The sequence below is a fragment of the Mobula birostris genome, chromosome 13 (assembly GCF_030028105.1).
Source record: "Mobula birostris isolate sMobBir1 chromosome 13, sMobBir1.hap1, whole genome shotgun sequence".
NCBI classification, from domain to species: Eukaryota; Metazoa; Chordata; class Chondrichthyes; order Myliobatiformes; family Myliobatidae; genus Mobula; species Mobula birostris.
In genome coordinates this window covers 70,305,663-70,331,514 of record NC_092382.1, presented here as the reverse complement: position 1 = coordinate 70,331,514, position 25,852 = coordinate 70,305,663, and the positions used below count along the sequence as shown (strand labels likewise).

The window sequence follows — 25,852 nt, the reverse complement described above, 5'->3', positions numbered from 1 at the left end:
ATGTATAAACTATAGAGACACATAGAAGGAATCTGACACGAAAGGGAAGTGTCACTTCACAGAAATGGAAGTTTTTAGGCTCAATATCACAAATGAACTGACTTGGTCCAACCAAGCAGAGTCCACTGCCAAGAAGGGTCACCACCGTCTTTACTTCCTGAAAAAAAGCTAAATAAATTTGGCCTGTCCTCTAAACCCCTCACTAATTTTTATAGATGCACAGTAGAAAGCATTCTTCTGGGGTGCATCACAACCTGGTATGGAAGTTGTCCTGTCCAAGACTGAAAGAAGCAGCAGAAGATCGTGAACATGGTGCAGCACATCACACAAACCAATCTTCTGTCCTCGGAGTCACTTTACACCGCACGCTGTCGGAGCAGTGCTGCCAGGATAATCAAGGACACGACCCACCTAGCCAACACACTTTTCGTCCCTCTTCCCTCCGGGAGAAGGTTCAGGAGCTCGAAGACTCGTACGGCCAGATTTGGGAACAGCTTCTTTCCAACTGTGATAAGACTGCTGAACGGATCCTGACCCGGATCTGGGCCGTACCCTCCAAATATCCGGACCTGCCTCTCGGGTTTTCTGCACTACCTTACTTTGCCTTTTCGATTTATTATCTATAATTTATTGTTTTATTGTATTTTCTATCGATTTGGACTCCAGGAGCATGAAGGGCAGAAACACATATCGCTGTGATGATGTACGCTCTGGTATCAGTTGTTTGGCGAAAATAAAGTAAAGTAAAGAAAGAGGAGGGATAGCAAAGGATGCGCTAGGTAGGTGAGAAGCCATAAGAGGCCAGAATGGGGAACTGAAGACGAGGGGAGGGGAAGCGACGTTTTTTAACTCAAAGGAGAAATCCATATTTGCCTTCGGCATAAAATCTACAAGAACGGTAGACAAGGTTTTGTTACTTCAGCCCGAATGTGTCCACATCGTGGCACAAGTGGACCGTTATGTTGCAATGGGAGTTGGAATTAAATTGTTGGCCTATCGGGAAGTTCTGCTTGTGAGACAGAAAAATGAGCTGCACATTGACGAGGTCTCACTGATGTAGCGGAGGCAGCAGAGAAACAATAGTTGCAATAGACGACCATAGCATTTCGTAGGTGAAATGTTACCTTACCTGGAAGGACTCGTTGCAGCCTTTAATGGAGGGGAGGAAGGAGGTGAATGAACAAATGTTGAATTTTGGCTGCTTGCCGGGATAAATGCCCAGAGAAAGATTAGAGGGGAGGGATAACTTGATAAGGGAACTACGGGGGGAGCGATGTCTGTGGAAAGAGCCGTGTACATACTTAGGACAGGAGGCATAAAAATTAATTTAGTGCTAGGGTCCCTTTAGAGATAGAAGAAGTTACGAAAATCATATGTTGGATATGAAGCCTCAGCGCTACCTGATTTCATCGGTAGACAGCAGAATCACGGCATCTTTTTCCAAGGTAAGGGCCACCGTATATATAGAACCCACGTATAAGATGACAGAGGGACTGGTAAAAATGTACAGATGGACGAAGTACGAGAATCTTTTGGAATGGCGCTTTTATAGAAAAGGTTGAGGAAAATGGAATAAATGTAAACAAATTGACAAAATTCGCCAACCATTATTTCTTTGAATAACAGTGCAGTCGGATAAACAGGCGATTCTTCTTCCCATCAAATCCAGAACAATGGAGAAGGAGGAGAAGATGGCGGCGTGACACAGCTTGCGCGGCCGCTCCGGTGAATGATATCTGTAATCTGTCAAGTAGGATGCCGTGCACAATCCTTATTTGATGGAGACAGACGTGAGAGAGCGGAGGAACATCTGGAGAAAATTCTGAAATGTTTTCTTCGGTGCCACTGCTACTGTGTGATCCAGATTCTCCTTAGGGGAAGGCCCCGAGTCATCGGCTTTGCTTATTGCTCGGCGGCCGGGACGGGGTCCAAGCTCTGGGCAGAGATGGCGCTCGGTGCTCGGTGTCGAAGGGCTGGTCGGAGTCTCGAAGTTTTCGGACGGACGCAGAGTCGGCTGTGGTCAGGTGCTTCCAACGCGCCAACAGTTGTCGGTGCCTGGAACTTTCTAGCAGAGAGAGTTTCCCCCTTCTTCCGCCTGCTATCGGGGACTATCGGGAGTCGATAGGAAATGTGAGACTTTTTTTTACCGTTCCTATGGTCTGCTCTTTATCAAATTATGTTATTGTTTTGGACTGCTGTAACTATATGTTATAATTATGTGGTCTTGTTAGTGTTAGTCTTTGGTTTGTCCTGTTTTTCTTTTGTGATATCACTCTGGAGGAACATTGTATCATTTCTTAATGCATGCATTTCCAAATGACAATAAACGAGGACAGAGTGTCCTCATAATCTAATACAATAATCTAATCTAATCTAATGCAGTCAGTCTTGACTTAACTTAATTACCGTGTTTGCATTTATCACCTTTGTAGAATTCTAAATAAGAAATATTGAAAGTGGACTGCTATTTTTTAGCCATGGTCTCTTCGTCGAAAATCTTGACTTAATTTCATCAGATTTATTTCATGCTTGAAGTATTTGTCATCTATATATAATGATTACTTCATTTTTTTCTATACACATTTTTCAGTGAATACTTGACTGCACCATAACGTGACGATGGGGAAGTAAAAGTATTTTTTAAAATTCATTTTCCCTGTATTTCTTTGGGAAAATTGAATGATGCTTTTGGAATTTCGATGCAAACGTCACCGTATCTGGAATTAAAGATGATAATGATGATGATGATGATAATAATAATAACAATGTTCTTACTTTTTTCCCTGATTATTATAATATTTTCATGCCTTTGGTATCATGCCATAAGAAAGATAATATAATTTCCTCTGGTAAAAAGAAGATATAAAAGTAATAGGAATAAACGTGTTAAGAATCTATTATCTGGCCTTAGTTAACCACCAAAGAGAGAAAGTAATTTTGATACTCAGTTCCGATATCCCATTATGAAATTTGGACGTGGAAAACGATGTCATCTGTTTGAGAACCAATTGGGACTTTATATACAATGAAAGCAAGAGGAGTTCGCTGCATATTGCTCAAATGTTCTTTTTGCTAACTGTGCTTCATATCTTCCTCAGACCACCGAGTTCCAAGATTGGTGTCCGGAAATGATGACTGCTCTGGAAGACTGGAAGTGCAGCTTGGAGAAACCTGGAACACGGTGTGTGATCTGCACTGGGATATGGATGATGCCAGCGTGGTGTGCCGACAGCTTCAATGCGGAGTCGCTGTTGCTGTGCGGGAAGGAGCTTATTTTGGAGAAGGAACAGGACATATATGGACTAATGCCTCTGAATGTCAGGGTAATGAGTCGGGGCTGTGGGACTGTCCATTTTCTTCAGGAACTCATCATTGCACCCATGAGAATGATGTCAGTGTGATCTGCTCTGGTGAGTACCTAGGATCCAGGTATTTCTTTTCGACATTTTTCCCATTAGCAATTTGCAAATTCCATCAGCAGAGGACAGTTCGATATGATTTTCATCTGACATTGACGGACAGATTAAGAGGGTGAAATTGCTTGAAGAATAAAATAACGATTGAATTCAATTTGGGTTTTGACGAAAGAAATTAACATATTTGAAGGCTTCAATAAGTTGAAATAAAAATCACCAACAAAAGCGTAGCATGCAGCGGTATTATAAATTAAACAATGCATTATTGCAGTGGAAAAGATGTAAAAAATGCGAACTGGAATTTTCCTTCAGAAATTGAGTGCGAAGTACATGCCGCAAATTTTTCAGCACGCCTTTCAAATTATATCATACACCTTAACATGAAAATTAATAATTCGAAGAAATTTAATGATACTGAATTTTGTCATGTGTCTAAATACAGACATAAAGCTGATTAAACGTTAAAATGCGCAGCAGGCTTTGCAGCTATATAACGGCTATCTCTATTAACAAAAAGCAATCAAATATTATTTATTTCAGTACTGATACTTTGCTGGATTATTGAATATTCCCGAAACGTTTCCCCTTTCTTCTGAAAGGAACCACACAGACGAATTGGTGCGGAACTGTAGATAAATACAAACCATTGTTTTTGCAGCACAACTTCCAAGCATGCATTTGCACCACTATAGAATATACATGATTAGAGAGAGATAACTTGTTGCAATAGCGTCGGATTTTACTGCTACAAATTTAGCCATGACGACTGTAAAAATGACAAAAACCCCAGCAGAAGAGTAAATAAAATAACTATATAGCTGTTAGTTAACGACAGATGGCTTGTGAATTCCCCATAGTTTAAAATCATCACTGGACACTTTGTTGGCCCCAAGGTGAATAACAGCTTGAAAGTTGCTTATGAACCTAAGAAATGAGTCGTCAGTGAAGGAGACAAACAAAATTAAAGAATTGAAAATACACTTGGACTAAGATGTTAACTGTCCTGTGCTGTCACCAGTGGGATCAACAGTTGATCTGCCACCTGTCTTCAGGAGTTTCGGCCCGCTTATGATCAAGACTCCCTCGAGGTGGTGGGCCAGCAGTGCTAAAGCACCACCTCCCACTGGTGAGCTTAAAAACTTGGCATCTGCCTCTATCAGAGTTGTTCCATTCAACAGATAGTCTACTCTTCGGGTGTCTATGCAACTACTGAAGGGTTTGCAAAAGATGTATACCATATAACCATATAACCATTAACAATTACAGCACGGAAACAGGCCATCTCGGCCCTTCTACTCCGTGCCGAACTCTTACTCTCACCTAGTCCCACCGACCTGCACTCAGCCCGTAACCCTCCATTCCTTTCCTGTCCAATTTAACTTTAAACGACAACATCGAACCTGCGTCAACCACTTCTGCTGGAAGCTCCTTCCACACAGGTACGACTCTCGGAGTAAAGAAGTTCCCCCTCATGTTACCCCTAAACTTTTGTCCTTTAACTCTCAACTCATGTCCTCTTGTTTGAATCTCCCCCACTCTCAATGGAAAAAAGCCTATCCACATCAACTCTATCTATCTCCCTCATAATTTTAAATACCTCTCTCTAGTTCCCCCTCAACTTTCTAAATTCCAAAGAATAAAGACCGACTGGAATAAATACGCTGTCCGACTATCTGCCCCTCTGGACCTTTGGTCCACACCCATGCTGATCCTATCTCTGCTGCCTCAGCTACAGCCCTGCTGGTTGCCTTGATCTCTCTTCTAATAAAGCTGAGATCACGCAGCCACTTCTGTAAAGTGAACGCAATAAAGCCACTACAACCTACTTCGAATGGATAGCATGAGACCTTCCCCCGTCTGTCGCTGCACTCTGACATTAATTCCGCATACTTGGTTAAATTGTGCTCATGGGCTTCATCGATGTTGTTTTCACAGGGGACTGTGAGTTCACCAATAACCACATCTCCACTGGTGTCAGACCGTGCGATTATATCTGGGCGCAATGTGGTGAAGGGTATTTGCCTCGGGAAATTGCCTTTCCCATCCAGGTCGGCCTTGACACACCAGTCATTGGTTGAATAAACTATGCTTGATCGTGGGCCTGCGCTGTACACCCTGGACTTGGAGCCTTCTTTCACAAATGATATGCGGTGTTCTGTGCAGCATGGGGCAATGAGATAAGTTGTGCTGCAGTACTCTCTGCCGAACCGCTTCTGCTGCAACTTTGAGAACGTTGTTATGTCTCCAAGTGTACATGGCGCAGGAAGGATTGACTCTGCATGCACTCAAAATATGTTGAAGTGTTCCCTTCTCGCCGCAAGCAGCACATCTGTCTGTCTTATCTTCATACCAGGTGCTGAGGTTGGCAGGTGTTGGGAGCAGATCGTACGCTGCTCTGCATAGAACAGGAATGCGGAGCGCTTCCATCTGCCACAGAACATTCCAAGATAGATGTCGTTGTTCAACACTTCCCCATCAGGTCCAAGCCCCATGTTTGGCCAGACCAGGGGTTTTAGCTAACCTCTTCTCCTCTTCTACCTGTCGTATTTCTCACGTTACAAGCTCACGGCGCCCCTCACCTGTAGAAGACAACCACCACCTGTGGGCTGTCCAGCCAAGTCCCTGGCGGCCTAGCTGGGTAGCCCCAACCACCTCCTTGTCCTTCAATCTAGACTCTGCCTCATCAATTGCTGCATGGGCTGACAGCTTCCTGCGTGATCTCACAACCGGTTGGGTGTTGTTGATGACAGGGTCTTTTGAGTCTCGAGGCATCATGAATATCTTATCTTGGATACCTTGACCTCTTTAACAAGGGATTACACTGGGATGGTAAGCTTTGTCTGGCTACTATGGATTGCGGAATTGGTGAGGCTGCTCGGTACGCTAAGCCACTTCTTCACATACTTGTTGTTCTTCGTTCCATTGCATAACGATTGTAAAACTGATGAAAAAATCCTTAGCAGAAGAATAAATAAAAATCAACTATATAGCTGCTAGTTCAACGACAGATGCCTTGTGAATTCCCCGTAATTTATAATCATCAGCGGACATTTTGTTGGGGCCTAACGTGAAGGACAGCTTGAAAGTTGCTTATGAACCTAAGAAATGAGTCGTCAGTGAAAGAAACAAACATGAAAATAGATAATGGAAAAGTGCAAAGAAAATATACATCACAAGCAAAGACTAACATCAATTTAATCGCCAATAACGAAAGAGAAAATCGAAAATGCCCCTTCTGAGTGCACAATATCTGATTGCACGAAGTATCCTCAAATATTACATGTAAATAGATAGATAAGATAGATAGATAGATAGATAGATAGATAGATAAATATGATGCTTATGCATATCGTCCACTGAGTGGGCAAGAACAGCATGGGTGGGATATGGTGCTGAATAATGGTAGTTTCAACTTCGACAAAATATAACATTTAGAGTGATGGGCATGAAACCGTGAACGATCAAAAAAATCGGGAGTACTGTATAGAAATCAGGCAAGGAAACACATTTTTTCACCTGTACGGCCCAATGTTTGAAACAATGACATTGATTCTGTTAAAAACCTACAAAAACGCGAGATTCCTGTCGTGGTGTATGCAGATTATTCACAACAATTAAAAAAATGCATTGTAAAAAATGATTGTGTGTCAATCAGATAAAAAAAAAAATACGGGTCTGCATTGTGCCATACTCTTACTTTCGCGAAGCTCTGCCGAGCAGATGCTCTGGATAGCGGTCCGATCCTGTGCAAGTTCTTTTAATTAGTTTATGTTGAGATTAATTAACTGAATTCAATTATTAATACAACAGGGAATTCTGTAGCACGACTCGTTGATGGGGACAGCAGATGTTCTGGCCGGGTGGAAATTCAGCACGGGGACCAGTGGGGAACACTTTGTGATGAGTACTTCAGCTTGGAAGATGCTGCCGTGGTCTGTGAACAGCTGCAGTGTGGTGTAGTAAAGGAAACTCCCAGAGATGCATACTTTGGCACAGGGAACGGGCCGGTGTGGAAAGATAACTACCTTTGTTTGGGCAATGAGTCCCGACTAGCTGATTGCCAAGTCTCAGCGTGGAGTCGGATCAGCTGTTCGCATGGAAATGACGCCAGCCTGATCTGCACCGGTGAGTTGTTGAAACATTAGTCTGAATGAAACCTTTCTTTGGTCGTAGAGATATCCATAACAGAGACAAAAAAAAAAAAAAGAAAAAAGAAACAATCGAATGTATCCAAAGTTTTCTGGCAAAACTATGTCACGAATCTAAATGTTTGTGGCAACAGTCTGCGTTTGCAATTTGGACTGTTTTATTTTGGATACACAGACCTTGAGTACACAGTGAATAAAACTAAAATTTGAGGAGAAATTATTGGAAAGTGCAGAGAATTATGTCAATTGTTGTTTCCAGATAGTAATTTTTGTACCATTTTAAAATCAGTAAAAATAAAGATGTAATATTTGCAGGTGAGTTAAGTTATATTATAAACTGTTGAAAAAGAACAATGAATTATATTAAAAAATTTAAATGGCTCTCTTTATGTTCGGCGAGTAAGAATAATACCTGGGACCGCTACGTGTGTGTCTTTTTTATCCTGCAGAGGGAGAAGAGATGTTAAGTGGCTTCTGGGGTGATTGCCTTGTAGGAAATCAGTGTATAAACTAATATTTGCCGCTAATAGCTGAAAGTATCTGGGATACATTGAGTAACTATTAACTGTTTTACACAATCCCATCCATATTGTAGATGAAATTTGGTCTCTGCGGCTGACCGAAGGGAGAAGCCGCTGCGACGGCCAGGTGGAGGTTTATGATAATGGCGGATGGAGCAGAATACAGGATAACTTTTGGACTATCAATGAAGCCAACGTCGTCTGTAAGCAACTGCATTGCGGTGTGGCCACATCCTCCTACATCGCCTCGGGGTATAGAGGGAAAGAAGGGCCCGTGTGGGTGACCGACCTTCAGTGTGAAGGAAGCGAATCTCATCTCCAAAACTGCAATGCTTCCATATTCAATCGGTCTTCCTCTGACTTCATCGGCGTTAGCGTTCTGTGTTCAGGTGAATAGCATGAAAAGTGGAAATTGTAATTTGTAATATAGTGTGACTATTAATTATATATACAGCTACATTTAGAAATACTGAGACTTGCAGGTATTTATATCTCCATTTGTCTCATCAAATCGGCTTTGACAATCATATTTCCCCTTGCAGGGTTTCCAATTTATATACCCACCCACAGCTCCTACGGTAGCTCCGCTCCTAAAATGTACAAGCGAATTTATTGTAATCAATTTACCTACTAGCTAGTACAAGTTGGGAAGGTGCATAGAAAACTGAACACGATGAATAAAAACGCATTTACCTGGGCAAAATGTGCAAAATTCGCATAGAAATTCAGCATTTATTCTGCTTCGCTGGAACTACAAATTTGCTGCATATGTTTTGAACGATTCATTCATAATTTAGGATATATACTGAACGGGATTGTCCTGGCAGTTCAGCAATTTTGCTACTGATTACAATTAAATACTGGGAGTTCTATCTACCTTCTTTGTCTCTCTCTCTCTCTGTCTCTCTCTCTCACACACGCACACACACACACACACATTATTTCTTTCTTTCTTTCTCTCTCCCTCTCTCTCTCTCTCTCTCTCTCTGCCCCGCCCCCTCTTGCTTATTCCCTCTGTATTATTGCTAGTCTCCTAGTTTATCATTTTCAAAATCAGACTTCCATTCAGGTCTGAAAATATGATGATTTAAGTTAAAGCGATGGCACAATCAAGAGCCGCGGGTTACTGTTACAGCTTGGCCAGACCCCGCTTGGTCTACTCTGTTAAGTTCTGGTCACCACACTGCAGAGAAAATGCGGAAACTATCGACAGAGTGCAGAGGAGATTTACGAGGGTTTTGCCTAGATTGGAGACTGTGCCCTGTGAGAATAGGTTGCGTGAACCCGGCTTCTTCTTCTTGGAGTGACGGGGGATGAGAGGTGACCTGATAGAGGTGTATACAAAGATTTTAGGAAATATATTTTGGGTCATTTTTTCGGAGTTAAATGGTACTACAACGGGGTATTGTTTTAAGGTTCTTTGGAAGTAGATACAGAGGGGGTGGAAGGGGTAGTTTTTTACAGAGAGTGATGGGTGCATGAAGTGCACTGCCGGATGCGGATAAAATAGGGTCTTTTAAGAGACTCTTAGATAGGTACATTAAGTTTAGAAAAATAGAGTGCTATATGTTAGGGCATTTATAGGCAGTTTATAGAATAGGCTACATGCTAGGCACAGCTATTGTCTTTGTTCTGTGTTCTAAAAAGAAGAAATTGAGCATTTAGTTGCGAAGGAAGGGATTCTGGAGGGGGAATTTGAGAGAGGAAATTTGCGAAGAAGTGCAAAACGAGGCGATGGAACTGACGCCTGGCATTATTTCTGATCGGAACCATTAGGGATAAGGACTCAAATAAACGTTCAGATACGACGGAAAGTATTGTATTTTACTTCTAATATTTTTCGCTACATCTCATAATGAAGTAGTTTGGTGATATTTTCGTCCATGCACTAATACCATTTTTCATGTAATATTTTCTTTTTCTCTGCATCAGTAAGTCTAGTCACCAGGAGTGTCGGAGAGAGATCGATTTTGTGATATTAATTCAAGATTAATTGTCTGTTATATTCAGTAAATTTTCTGGGAACAACATCATTTATAATAGAATCCAACACGTTCCAAACCACTGACGATCAGTAAACTGGACTATAATTCTCTTTCCTTTGCCTTCCTCCCTTCTTAGAGTGATACGTACAATCTTCCCGTCCTCCAGGACCATACCAAGGTAGATACTTTACATAGAAAATAGGTGCAAGAGGAGGCCATTCGGCCCTTCTAGTCGGCACCGCCTTTCAGTATGATCATGGCTGATCATCCAACTCAGAACCCTGTACCTGCTTTCTCCCCATACCCCATGATCCCTTTAGTCACAAGGGCCATATCTAACTCCTTCTTAAATATAGCCAATGAACTGGCCTCAACTGTTTCCTGTGGCAGAGAATTCCACAGATTCACCAATCTCTGTGTGAAGAAGTTTTTCGTCTTCTCGGTCCTGAAAGGCTTCCCCTTTATCCTTAAACTGTGACCCCTCGTTCTGGACTTCCCCAACATCGGGAACAATTTTCCTGCATCTAGCCTGTCCAGTCCCTTCAGAATTTTATATGTTTCAGTAAGATCCCCCCTCAATCTTCTAAATTCCAACGAGCATAAGCCTAGTCGATCCAGTCTTTCTTCATAAGAAAGTCCTGCCATCCCAGGCATCAATCTGGTGAACCTACTTTGTACTCCCTCTATGGCAAGAATGTATTTCCTCAGATTAGAGGACCAAAGCTGCACACAATACTCCAGGTGTGGTCTCACCAAGGCCTTGTACAACTGCAGTAGTACCTCCCTGCTCCTGTACTCGAATCCTCTTGCTATGAATGCCAGCATACCATTCGCCTTTTTCACCGCCTGCTGTACCTGCATGCCCACTTTCAATGACTGGTGTATAATGACACCCAGGTCTCATTGCACCTCCCTTTTTTCTAATCGGCCTCCATTCAGATAATAATCTGTTTTCCTATTCTTGCCATCAAAGTGGATAACCTCACAGTTATCCACATTAAATTGCATCTGCCATTAATTTGCCCACTCACCTAACCTATCCAAGTCACCCTGCATCCTCTTAGCATCCTCCTCACAGCTAAGACTGCCACCCAGCTTCGTGTCATCCTCAAACTTAGAGATGCTGCATTTAATTCCCTCGTCAAAATTATGAATATATATATAAGGTGAAGTGATTCTTGAAAGGTCACGACCAAAGCAAATGTTATCTCTTCTGCAATCTCTCTCCGAATTCAGGGATTTAGTCCATTTGGTCCAGGTGACTTCAGACCTTTGAGTTTGCCGAGCATTTCTCCTATGAAATGACACTCTCTCCTGCAATCTGATATTCACAGGTTACTAGCTCACAGCTGGTGCCTTCACAGTGCACCCCAGATGCAAAGTACATATTAAGCTCATCTGCCAATTTTTATCTCAAATTCCCACCTCATCAGCGTCATTTTCCCGTGGTCTAATACGAACGTTCATCTCCCTTTCCCTCTTCATACAACTGAAAAAAACACAACTTACGGTATCCATTTTTTAATATTAATGGCTAGTCTGTGCTCATATTTCGTGTTCCTTTTATAGCTTTTTTGGAATCCTTTTGTTGGAATTTAAGAGTTCCCAATCATCCAATTTCTGACTCAATTTTTCTACTTCATATACCATTTCCTTGGCTTTTATGCAGTCCATAACTTCCTTTTGCCAGACACAGTTGCCTACCCCTGCCAATTGAGTATTTCTTCCTTTGTGCGACATATCTATCCTGGCTGTCCTGCCCTGAAATTTCAGCCTTTTCTCATCTGCTGTCATCGCCGCCAGAACATTCCTGCGATCCATCTGCGCAATTCTTAATTTGTCGTTCGTGTAATTTATATATTCGGATGTATAACTGAGGAAAACTGTCGTTCCATGAGCAGACCGGATTTCGGTAAATCTGATTTCTTGGTCGCCCTTCTCGTACCTGCAGACAAGCAGACAAGCTCTATATATTTGGACAGCAAAGGGGACGTCGGGGGAGGCAAAAGCGACGGCTACGGGATGCTTCTCTTCGGAGGACTGAGCAGAGTTCAAGAATATATCTATGTATCTGAATGAAAACACCGAGGTTCTCACATACTTCACATAATTAATTATAGACGAGTGTGGACGTACAGAATCACTCAAAATCTTTCGCAAGACGAAAAATTAGATGAAACATGAGATTCGCAATCCGGCGTGGACCAGATAAGAGGCATACAAGACCGGTGAGCAAGAAAGTTACAGGTGGCCGTGGTACTTTATGCAGGAAGAAATGTAAAAGGAGAAGGGGATTTCCACACTAAGCATGAACCATAGAAACATAGAAACATAGAAAAGCTACAGCATAATAACAGCTGCTTCGACCCACAAAGCAGTGCCGAAAATGTCCTTACCCTAGAAATTACCTTGAGTTACCTATAGCCCTCTATTTTCCTGAGCTCCATGTACCTGTCCAGGAGTCTCTTAAAAGGCCCTATCATTTTCGTCTCCACCACCGTCGCCGGCAGCCGATTCCAAACACTCACCACTCTCTGCGTTAAAAAAAAAACTACTTACCCATGTCATCTCCTCTGTAACTAGCCCAGGCAACATCCTTGTAAGTCTCCTCTGCACCCTTTCTATGCTTTTCACATGTTTCCTGTAGTGAGGCGACCAGAACTGAGCACAGTACTTCAAGAGGGGTCTGATCAGGTTCCTATATAGCTGCAACATTACCTGTCAGCTCCCAAACTCAGTCCTACGATTTATGAAGGCCAATGCACCGTGATCTTACTTAACCACAGAGTCAAACTGCCCAGCACCCTGATTGTCTAATGGACTCGGACCCCAAGATCCCTCTGATACTCCGTCCTGCCAATAGTCTCCCATTACTACTATATTCTGCTATTGTATTCGATCTACCCCCCAAAATGAACCATCTCACATTGATCTAGGTTTAACTCCATCTGCCACTTCTCAGCCCAGTTTTACATCCTATCAATGTACCGCTGTAACCTCTGACAACCCTTCACACTATCCACAACACTCCCAACCTTTGTGTCATCAGCAATATTACTAACCTATCCCGCCACTTCCTCATTCAGAGCATTTATAAGATTCACGAAGAGTAGGGGTCCAACAGATCCCTGAGGCACCCCGCTGGTCACTGAATCCACAAAGCAATGTCCCCTTGGATCCCCTGTCTCCTTATTTTCTCATTAAGCCTTTCATCGTGAACTTTTTTAAATGCCTTGCTGAAATCCATGAAGGAAGCTCGACCATTTTGGACGGGTTTGCACAGTGTAAAATCAAGCGACGTAGTGGAGAAAAGCTCCGCTTCCAGATGGGTTCAATCCACTTTATGCCCGCTTTGACTGTCAAAACATGAACGAGCCATCAAGTATTCCCTGAGCCCCCGATAATTCTGTGATTCAAGTCTGTGAGGCTGACATGCAATTAGCGTTCATGAGGGTAAACTCACCAAAAGCATACGGCCCAGAAGGGATGGCTGGCCAATCGGTTCAGAACTGAGCTGATCAACTGCCTATCGTGCTCTTTCGCATCTTGCTTCGGCAGTCTGATGTGGCCACCAACTTCAAGTATACTTCACATACTGGTTTCTTAGGAGAACTTGATGATCTGCCTGAATAACTATCTGTCAGTTACAATGGCAGCAACAATGAGGAAGTGTTTTAAGAATTTGCTAATGGGACATATCAACTTCTGCCTCAGAGGAGAGTTGTCCGGCCCAAATTTTCCTACTGGAGCAATAGGTCCACTAAAGAGGTCATCTCACTGGCTCTTCATACTATCCAGGATTATCTGGACAGCAAAGATACACACATTGCAGGGTTGTTTCTTCACTGCAGCTCAGCATAAAATGCCACCATCCCCTTAAAACTGATCAAAAACTCGAAGTCTGTACCTCAATAACTACTTATACAATTGCATCCTGGACTGCAGACCCGGTCAATATGTTCCCAATGGCAACAACATCTACTCCAAAATCTCCATCAGCACAGGTTCTCCAAATGGTTGCGAGCACAACTCTGTGTTTCCTTCGCGTTACACTGTATGACAAAGTACAGCACCTCTGCCATACTCAGATTTGCTGACGACACCACTGACAAAGTTGATGACACAATAGCATTTTGAAGGGATATTAAACATCCTGAGGAGTGGTGTCACAGCACCAATCACTTTCTCAAAGTCAGCATGACAAAGAGGAGGTATTGAGTTCAGGTGGAGGAAACCACCGGTCCATGGGTCAGGCCTCAACGGCGCATCAGATGAGGAGAAGGTCAGCAATTTCAATTACCTGACGACCTGTCCTAGACTCAACACAGAACTGCAATTATAGCGAAAGCACAGCGGAGTCCAGAATTTCTTGGAAGATTTGTGTATCGGACCACAAAGCGTACCAGCGTGTGGTCAAAACTGCCCAGCGGATTATCGGCACGCAATTGCTCACTGTTGAAAACATCTACAATGAACGCTGCCTGGGCAGGGCGAAAAACATTATCAAGGATGCATCTCACCCCAACCATGGACTTATCGCTCTCCTCCCAACCGGTAGGCGCTACAGGAGCCTCCGCTCCCGCACCAGCAGGCACAGGAAGAGCTTCTTCCCTGAGGCTGTGACCCTGCTGAACCTCTCATCACGGCGCTAAGCAGTATTGCACCCATATTGTACTGTCTCAGTACTTTTATATTTGTGTGCTGTAGCACTTATTTTATTCGCAGTTATTTTGTAAATAACGCTATTCTTTGCATTTCAGGTCAGATGCTGAATGCATTTCATTGGCTTTGTATCTGTACTCGGCACAATGACAATAAAATTGAAACTAATCTAATCTAATCTAATTTCGAAAATTCGGCATGGTATTTATTCTGAATTTTGGTGAACACAACCCAGAGCCATCAAACGGTCTTCTTATGAAAAGACATTCCAGTGAACCTCCTTTGACGCCCTCCTTGTTCAGCAGATCCAATCTAAGATAAGAGGCCCAAAATTTCACTGATTACTACTTGTGAGGTCTCACCAGTGCTTCACATAGTCCCAAAATTACATCCATTGCACTTGTCTTGTTATCCACCGGCTCACACCAGTAAACTGTCGTCTGGAGAATCCTGCACAGGGGCTCCCAAGCCCTTCTGCGCTTCTTCTTTTTTTTTTTTTTTTGTATTTTCTCTCCAGTTAGGAAACAGTCAAACCTTTCTTTTTTTCTCTACCAAAGTGCATGAGCATCCACTACCCAAAACTGTATTGCATCTGTCATTTTTGTCCACTCTCCTAAACTATATTTGTGTTTCTGTGTCCTATCACCTCCACAAATCTGACTGTCCCTCCAGCTACCTTCATATTGTCTGCAAACCTCTGAGCAAATTCATCAACACAATCATCCAAACCACTGGCACATAACGTAAAAGGAATTGGTCCAATCACAGACCACTAAAAACACCACGTGTCACTGGCGGCCAACGGGAAAAGGTTCCCTTCATTCCCGATCTTTACCTGCTGCCAATCAGCGACTGCTCTGTCCATCCTAGAATATTTCCTTTAATACCATGGGCTCTAACTCGTTAAGCAGCCACATGTGCGGCAGGTTGACGATGGCCGTTTGAAGATCCAAGTACCGCAAAATCAACCGCTTCTCCTCTGTCGATCCTACTTATTATTTCTTCAAATAATTCCAACAGATTTGTCAGGCAAGTACATTTGTCAGACATGTGTTTCTCTTCTGCCTTTTCATTAATAATAGATCCCGATATATTTCCAAACACTGAGATCAGGCTAACTAGTTTCCTCGTTTGTGCGAAAGGCAGGAAAATGGAATAGCAGCAGATGTGGGAAAACGTCCAACTACCAGCCTCTGAGTTCCGTCCTTAATGATAGAAGCAACTCTGCGTTTCTTCATATGTTGTATTCATCCAAACTTTTACATTTTATACTTGGATTTCAAACATTTTCAAATTCTGGAATAATTGTTACATCATGGCACAGCTCTTTTTAAGAGCAATAATAATAATCTCAGAATCATCTTTAGAAACGAGAAGCCGGTGATGTTTCTACTTTCCAATGTATTGATTTACTTTTCATATTACTGTTCGATAGGCCACTTGCAGTTACGACTCTCCGGAAGTGAAGATCCATGTGCTGGTCAGCTAGAGGTTTATTACCGTGGATCTTGGGGCATGGTTTGTGACGACTCCTGGGATCTGGTCGACGCCAACGTGGTCTGCAGACAACTGGGTTGTGGATATGCTTTGGAGTATAAAACTCACGGTTACTGCGGAAGACGCTCTCCCCCAGTTTGGTTAGATGAAGTGAGATGCTCGGGTAACGAAACATTTCTCTGGGAATGTCCATCAGCACCATGGGCCGAACATGACTGCAGTCAAAAAGAAGCTGTGACATTGACATGCTCTGGTAAAGAACATTTCAATTTTCTTTAAATTTACTTTTCTTTGTCTGTGCAGCACGCCATGACTACGGAGATGTAATAAATAATGTAAAACTGGACAGGAGACGATTGGGCCAGAATGAACTGTCTAAATGTTGATAATGCGTGGAGCACACGTACGCAGAAGCAATAAACTTATTCCCTATGTATCTGGAATGTTTATATTTCCCATTACTAATGTCATAACATTAATCATCCTGATTTCAGTATTGATTCTGCCTAATAATTCTTCTGCCGTCGCTCAAGTGCTTCCCCGTTTTCTTTACTCAAGCGAGGCAAATAAATAATCTCCAGTCTATGTATCGGTGTAGTTTGATGGTTGACTGACTGTTCACCAACTTGTTACACTACTCGAGGAGCTGTGAAAAAAAAAATACTGCTGGGCGTTCTTACAAAAGATAGATTCAAATATTGATCCAAATTCCTTCGACCCGTAGCAAAGTGTTTCAGACTAAAATATGTAAGCGATTCTTAAATACCCGATCTCATGATGAAATTCAATTACTTAGCAAAGCAGTAGTAAGTTGCTGTGAACATGCGAGTAAGCAGGGCCATCTAGTGACTAGAAATAACATAGCAGTCCAAATCAGGAGAGACAGAATAATACAATTTATCAAATCGGATCGATGGAAATTCCGTATAATAAAATCCAAAAAGAAAAAGATTCAAAAACATAGCATTGTTTTTCATTCCCATTGTTTCTTTTTTCCCATGTTTCTTTACCTCTTCTTCTCACTTACTGAATTAATTGGGAAAAAAGCCAGGAGTAAAATAATATCTGTAAACAAAATCAACTAAAAGAGCCAACGAGAAGACGAATATTCTATTGAGTTGTATTGTCGCAGAAAGGAATAAAAGACAGATAACACAATCAGAGTAGCTGTGGCTAAATGAAGTGGCAAAAAGCCAGAAGCTAATGTGAGGTCAGCTTTTCCGAATTCAAAACACAGGTGATTTATTTATATATATATATATACAAATAAATCCTAAAATCAGTTTCAAACACTCTTATCGAATCGGGGGATAGAACAAATGAAAATAATATAGTAATTTCGCCGCCGCCTTTATTTCATCACAGTCTGTTACTAGTCTGGATTTAGTAGGTGCGGTCTTAAGAATGAGGTACTGAGGGACAGTCAAAACATTTAACCACGTTTTTTTTTTGTTGCCCTGAAGAGCAAGTGACGATTTCTGTCGGTCAACATATTTCCAATGTCTCAATTCATACTTTTCGTTAAGGACAGAGAATGGACAGATTCTCCCTGCTCTTCATACTTCTTCCTTAAATGAATTCAAATATTTACCATTCTCAATTGTTGGTGAATCCGATAAGATTCCGGTATCAGACGCTCGATCTTCTATTCCTCAATTTTCCGTCACTAACCCGTACCCTCCTTTCAGTAATTCAGCACAATATATCACTCCGTGCTTCCTGGGTTCGTTTAATTTTGCTAATCAATAACTTCCTACTGAATGTGCTCATTTTATTTTTTTATCTTTGTTCTACACACACACACACACACACACACACACACACACGGCTAATCTCTGTTGCAGAAGTAGAAAAAAACGCGTTTCCCATTGTATGCTAATTTTGCGACAACTTTTGTCTTCAAATGCATCCTTATCAGAGCACAAAAAGTTGCGCCTGCAGGACGGAGGTAGTCGATGCAAAGGACGAATTGAAGTGTGGTACAACGCGACCTGGGGAACAGTTTGTTCCACGAACCTTTATGGCAAGTCTGCAGAAGTGATTTGCAAACAAATGAAATGTGGACCAATGAATAATATTTATCCTGGCTCATATCAATTTGGAAAGGGACGTGGACCTATATGGTTGGATGAGATTGAATGTACTTCACACGAATCGACCCTTTGGCAGTGTCAGTCGCAACCGTGGGGAAAACACCAGTGTGACCATACTGAGGATGCAGGAGTTGCTTGCGAAGGTAAATAAGACAGTCTTATATCTATTTACGTTTTACATATTTATGTATAAATTCGTCAAAATATTTATTTTGTCAACAGAAACCAATATGACGGAAGGAATCACTGAAAGAGGCTGCTTGCAAGAAAACGCATTCTCCTCTTTCCCTTTAAAAGGTGACGAATTCGAAAACTTCTTTGCTGAAATCAGAAAACCTTGTATTAATGCCGCTATCAGAAAAATAAATTTCGTTCCTCTTGCCCTCTACGAAATTGGGCGCGCATTGACCAGAATCCTGGTTTCCCACGACTCTGTTGAGCACTGCCAAAGGGGAGTGAATTGTGACGAATTCCATGTCCAGACAGAAGATAGAGGGAGTTAATTGGAATTCATCGGGAACATTTGTTATCAGGCAAGATTATAAATGATATGCAGGAATTGTCTTCTGACCAGCTGGACGGACTTGGGAATCGGTATTACCTTGGAAGGAGGGAAGTGAACGAGGGAAAGTATGGAGATAGTCAAAGGCGAGAGACATTGTTGATTTGGATAAAACAAATGAAGTAAATATATGTAAACCGCAGGATACATAAAGACGGTCGGGTTATTGGGCAATATAGAAAGATGAATAAAGGCTACGATCAATAGATAAAAGATATCTATTTCGTTGGAAATATGAGAAAATGAGAGAGCAAGGCAATCTGTATTACATAACCAAAATAACACAAGTGGTTAACTAGAGAGAACATAGGACGACGTATATATAACGCCCACAATTTATGGCTGGAGTTGAAGGATGTGCATGAGCTGTATTCGAGTGTTTTTTGTTTCGCCGGTATGAACTGAAGACAAAAAACAAACTGGCTGACAGTGAAATTGGTTTTGTCCTTCATCATGTCTTTCAGCATTTCATGATGAAGTATGAGTTGAAGAGCAAGGTCTGTGACGTAATGCCTTCATTAATCGGACACTAATGATAAGAATAAGATATGTTGCCTGTTCGTACAACAATGAATGGACTTCATAAACTATTTGTGGATATGAAAAGCAATGATTTCATATCATTTATATTTCCATTCGTCGCATTTCAAGAAGCATGTGGGGTTTATAAAAGAGATTTACTCAGAGTCTGCCTGCATAAGAAGGAATGGAAACACTTGGGGCTCATTCTGCACCTAAAATGAGTCCTAATAGATACGTATCATTAGGTGAGACAGGCCAGGTAGAGAGTCTGAACCATTGTAAAAAAAAAAAAATCAAATATTAATGGACGTATTTAAGGTGACAGATGACGGCTTAAATGAAATGGTTGAGGAAAACCTTTATTCGTAAATTGAGAATGATATTGCTTGGAGCAGGTTTTGAGGAGTGATAATAGAAATATTTACAGTTATCGTGATTAAAAGGCTTTCAGCTGGAGTAGGCAAGTGTAAATATTTGAGCGATATCGATTATGTGAGGCAGAAGAGAGGTGGTATAATTTGGCAGTGTTGGATAAAGAAATGGTGGGCCGAGGTGCCTGCCCTTGCGTTCTATAATTAGTTCTATTTTCTCTCTGACGAACTTCAGATTCCCAGACTAATTATTAAATAAATCTCAATTGTATTGTTTCATGCCTAGATGTTCCATTACGTCTTGTTAGCAGCAATCACAACTGCTCCGGAAAGCTTGAGGTCTGGTTTAATGACAGCTGGGGCACGGTGTGTGACGATTCTTGGGATCTGGCTGATGCCAATGTCGTCTGCAGACAACTAAGGTGTGGCCTTGCTCTCTGGGCTCCAGAAGATTTTAAAATGACCCAGGCAGCCGGTCCTGTCTGGCTTGATGAAGTAAAATGCACGGGAAGTGAACCTTTTCTGTCCAGCTGTCGTTCCTCATCATTTGGTCAACACGACTGTGATCACAAAGAAGATGTCATCGTTCTTTGTTCTGGTATGCTCTGTGCTTTGTCTGACATTTCCAATTTCTCTTCAAATGATTTGTTAATTTCAGAATGAGAAATATCCAATATAAACACCAATAGAGATGCGTTTTCTGAAACTTCTTTGCAATATGTACACAGGTTCCGGAGTGACTCCTACTGAACGCAACAATTCAGGTATGGATTTTGACGCTTACATTTTGCATCTATGCTGCAGATATCAAGAATTGATTATTCGTATTTCCTAATTGCTGAGTTCACAATAGATACTTTAGAAACTGTATGGGATCCTGATCGTCTTCTCAAATATTTTAAGCAGGAATATGCAGAATTGTTAAAAACATGATCTCCACTCCCGGTCAGACATTTTCTGTGAATCAATTAGTTGCTCGTCCAATACTTTTGAGAAAGTTTTGGTGTTTGCAGATACTAAATATTAAAGTTCAAAGGAAATTTGTTACCAAATATCCATATATCGTCATATACTGCCTTGAGATTCGTTTTCTTACGGCATTCACTGTACATGTATAGAAACGCAACAGAAACTTTAAAGAACTACTCAGAAACAAGCGCGGAAAAATAACAAATAGCAAAAAGCAACTAAGTACGCAAATGCAAAATCAGGAGAAAATGTCAACAAGTTGATCAGTAAAAATTAATGCTGAGAACAAGAGTTATGTAACCTTTGAAATAAATTATAGGTTGTGGAATCAGTTTACCACTGGAATAATTGAAGTAATGCACCCTATCAGGAGCATGGTGGTTGAGAGGTAATAATTATTTCTGAGCCCAGTTGTGAGGACCCAAGGCTCCGGTACATCGCATCAGTGAGAAGGGAGCATGGTCTGATGATTATTTAGTTATCCTGCGAAGGCGCTGCATATAATGTGTGCTCAACGGCAATATAGTTGAATAATATGTCGGACCCGAAATAGTGTTCGAGATTTGGTGACGATTTGTAACAGTGCAAGTGCTCAGTCTTATTTTTGGACCCTGCATGCACCCGTGCAGGAAGAAATAGTAAGGGTATAAGATCCCATTTCCTCAGTATTGCTCTGCCTTCATAAAGACCAACCTCGCTATGTGGGCCTGGCGTATAAGTACATAATTGGAATGAAAATAATTCCGCAGCTGCTGGTTACAATCAGAGTGTCAGTGATAATATTCGGCAGCTTTCCAATATTTTCTGAATTCATTGAGTGTACACTTAACCGTGTACCATTACTAGCTAAATCTCTCTGTGCTGATTAGAGGCGGTTAACAAGAAATGCAAGGATAAGTACGATGGAATATTTTTTTTTCCTGGAAATGTTTTCTTATAATTAAACTCACCTTCCTTCTTGCTGTTTCAATCCAGCAATGTGCGGGGAAATGGAATTTGAACACGACGTTACTTGAGGTGTTTATCCTGATCTGATACCAGGTGAAGGAGAGAAGGTTTATTGTGCTGGGAAATACTTTTGACATATCAGGCTTTATTGTGAAATAGTCTTTGTGTCTCCGCTCCGCTCTTTCTGTCCTGAAATACATAGGGATATAACTTTTAAAAATCGTGATAACTGAATGTATGATTAAGTTCATTAAAGATCGCTCAAAATTTCGTTGCATTGGATGTATAGTGTTTGTTACGTGTTTATCGAAATACATGTTTTTACTTTTCGTTTTAAGATTTTGGAAACTGGACCCCATCCATCATGGTCACTGTCTGCATAACCCTTGGATCTGTATTCATCATTGAGTTATTGATACTGGTGACGATAGCAAGGAGACGGTCAGCAATCAGTGGTGAGGGCCAATCTTTACATCGACGTTTTATTGTGACGTTTTCAGTTTTTTTGGGTTTTCCCAAAACATGATCTTTGTGAAAACATGACTAAACTTAAATATGTTTTCATCGCTTTTGTTGGGAATTTATTTGCCTTCCGTGGGACATTTGTAATGGTGGTTTTCACTGGCCCTTAGTGATCGTGGATTTATGATAAATTTTCATTATGTAGTAATGGAAAATGGTTAAATCTGATTTGTTAAGTGGCTACCTTACTGTGTATCTCACTGTAATACATCCATGCTCTGAACACCTGGAAGTATAAATTTCAAGAATCTGCTCTGTATCCTCGAATATTCTGATACGGTTCTCCCAATCGAAGTAAGAGGAGGCATTTTCCCCATTCTTCATCATCTTATCATTTCATCATTCCTTATTCACGATGCTTTTATATTTCTTCAACACAGCCAGGCTTTCTCTGTCATGTTCTGGAGTGACCTCTAAATTTCCATCCTGTCTTCATCCGCTACCATTAATGATGGCATTCGCATCTATCTAATCATAATATTAAACTTGTCATCGTTTCAAATGTGATGTGTATTCACTATTAAACAATAATCGGAAATATGCTCATTATTCTGTACCCTTCTTTTCATCTTTCTGATGCCAAATTTATTCGGTTGATTGGCCAGAGGCATCATCCACACATCGGTTGATTCAACGATCACGTTCACTAACTCTTCACCTTGACTAAGATCATTTTAATTAATTTTAGTTTAAGCATAATGTTCGTGTACAAATTCGTTTATGCTGATGTTCATCCCCACTCTCTCTTTATTAGGTGCACTAATGAGTGGCTATGGATCACCTGTTGACTTTTACCAAGCAATTTACGAGGAAATTGAGAATATTCCACCATTCAAGAAATTTACTGAGATGCAAGGTTCAGGTGTGTAGTATGACAGGGAATCCGCTATGTACAAATTGATACCGTCTCAATTCATCCAATATTGGTAACAAAATCAAGCAATAGTAATAAAACACACACACACACACACACACACACACACACACACACACACACACACACACACATACACACACACACACACACACACACACACACATACATACACACACACACACACACACATACATACACACACACACACACGCACACACACACACGCGGTTGTATAGGAACTTCAGAAATGAAATTGTAACAAAAAAAAATAATAGTGTGATGTCATACAATAAACACAAGAGATTCTGCAGATGCTGAAAATCTTGAGCAAAGCACACAATGTTCTACTGGAACTCAGCAGATCAAGGTGCACCTATGGTGGAGAATGAACTGTCAACGTTTCGAACCAAAACACTTTATTAGCTCTGTAAAGGAGTTACAGAAGCCAAAATAAGGAGATGGAGCATGGGGAAGGAGTACAGGTTGGCAGGTGATAGGCGAGACCGGATGAGGGGAAAGGAAACCTTATGGCACGTGAGAAATTAAGTCAGAAGCTTCGAGGACATAAGTAGATGCGGTAAGTAGATGATGAAAAGCCATATAGATTGTTCGACGGCACAATAGATATGAATTATGAAGGATGCTGAGAACCAGGTATCAGCTGTCTGAGTGTGGAGTCTGGAGTGGTATGATATTACTCAGGATCAACGTACGGAAGCTCAATGGATAATAGAAATCTGAAGCATACTCTGCCAGCATCTGCTGATATAGTCTCCAATACTTCAGAGTATTAGAGGCATTCCCTTTCTTCTTTCCTGAAATAACTCGCACTTTTCTCAGCAATTCCGAATTCTGAACTTTTCCCTGTTCGCCAGTAGAATGCAGAACGGAGAACATTGAACATCGAGCAATATGGCACAGTACGGTTCCTTATGCTCACGGTGTTGTGCCGACCTGTTAACTTACACGGGATCAATTTTGCTCTCCCTTCCTACACATTCTTTAGTTGCTTTCACATAAAGCAATGGACCACATGTGGCCACATAAAAGTTTCTTAAATGGCCCTAATATATCTATCTCCATTACCAGCGCGAAAGGGCGTTGCACGCTTTCACCCCTATCTATCTAGCAAAATTACCACTGACAACACTGCGTTCTTTCTTCGAATCAGGTTAAAGGTAGCTTCCTCATATTAACCACTTCCGATCTGGGAAAAGCCTCTAAGGAGGAAAGGTCCAGCTCGAACAATCTATAATTATAAATTGTTGCCCCTAGTTCGGGAATCATTGTGTTCAATCTCTTCTACACTATCTCTGAGGATTCATACCTTTCTAAAATGAGCTGACCAGAACTGAGCGTGATATTCTGAGTGTGGTTTAAGCAGGTAAATTATGTCGCTGACTATCCTCTCCAATACTTTACCCACCACGAACTGTGGCTCACTCTACCAAACTTTCCAAGGACGTACCGACTCACATTCTTGTACGAAGACATTTAACTAGGAACTTGAACTATTTTTCCCTATAAAAATGTTCTGCTAATTGGATGACGACTTTAGTCACTTCAGCTGATTTTATTTTTGCTTAATATATCGACTGAACTGTAGCCGATAACATTAACTGTCCCCACTTAAAGGAAGGCCGAGATAAATACCTTTGCATTGTATTACTTTATCAATCTATCTGTCTTTCTATCTACATATTTCCTCATTCTCCTCCAGCAGGCTTGTCTTAGTCACCTTCATCCGTCAATGAAAGCGTTAACAAGAGCAATACACACACGAGTTAGCAATAAAATCGATTCCATAAACACATATCGATTGTTTCATTAGCAATTGAAGGCGGAACACGCATCTTCCTTTTCACTTTCTATTGAACGGTATTCAACGATTATGCCATTTAAGGTAAAGATGATACAGTCATTGACGCGATGATTTAATGATGTGTTCATTACAAAAACAAGAAAAATACCAAACAAATACCTTGATGATCTCTTTCATTGAATTTTAGTTACTGGATCCATTCCTTCCATTAATGAAGCCGAATATTACACCAACGACTATCTATATAGTGCATGTCATGATCTACAAGACCCTGAAGGATTGTTTTCCAATATTCATGGTCAGTACACTTATTTTCATTTTGCTCTACTTTGGTTCAATCTGTCTGTAATCATAACCCAGCAAAGAAAATTGTCCTTCTATGTGTGTATTGATGTGATTGAACAATCTCGTGGTTTTGTGAGGATCTTGCGTTACAGGAAGAGTGTTAATGAAGTCTGTAGTCAGCATTCAATTTAATAAATCATTGATTTCCTCCTTTTAAATTACTTTGAATTATAGTCCTTTAAAAATGAAATAAATGAGCATGTTCGGAGTATGAGAAAATAGTTCATCATCCCAAGTAATTTGTTGTACAGCGGCAATCGGCGGAAATAAAGTTTTATATATAATCGCTCCATGATCTGTTTCCTGACGATCGCAATGATGTTGTGAGTGACATAATTTATTGCTTAGACTGTGTGAACGTGACGGACAGTGGTTGTGTTGATATTCTGCTACCCTGAATTGCCGATATTGTTCAGAACAAACAAGACGAGTTCTTTCCTTTCTTCTAGCCTATCCACAGTAACCAGAAGTATATATTCATTGGTTGCCTTGTATTTTCTGATGTATTTTTGTGTCTGTTTAACACTCTGTTTCCAAAAATACATCAAGTTTCCGTCAGTGGCCTATGAGAAGCTCTGTTTTTATGCGTGCA

At 41.2% G+C, this 25,852-nt stretch overlaps 1 long non-coding RNA gene across 1 annotated transcript; it reads left to right on the top strand.

Moving 5' to 3' along the window:
- The first annotated feature begins 20,262 nt into the window (after positions 1 to 20,262).
- On the top strand, positions 20,263 to 22,137 carry LOC140206948 (uncharacterized). The gene is made up of 3 exons (XR_011888436.1): positions 20,263 to 20,375; positions 20,506 to 20,541; positions 22,033 to 22,137. It is a non-coding gene; the product is annotated as an uncharacterized lncRNA (long non-coding RNA).
- Positions 22,138 to 25,852: the final 3,715 nt, after the last annotated feature.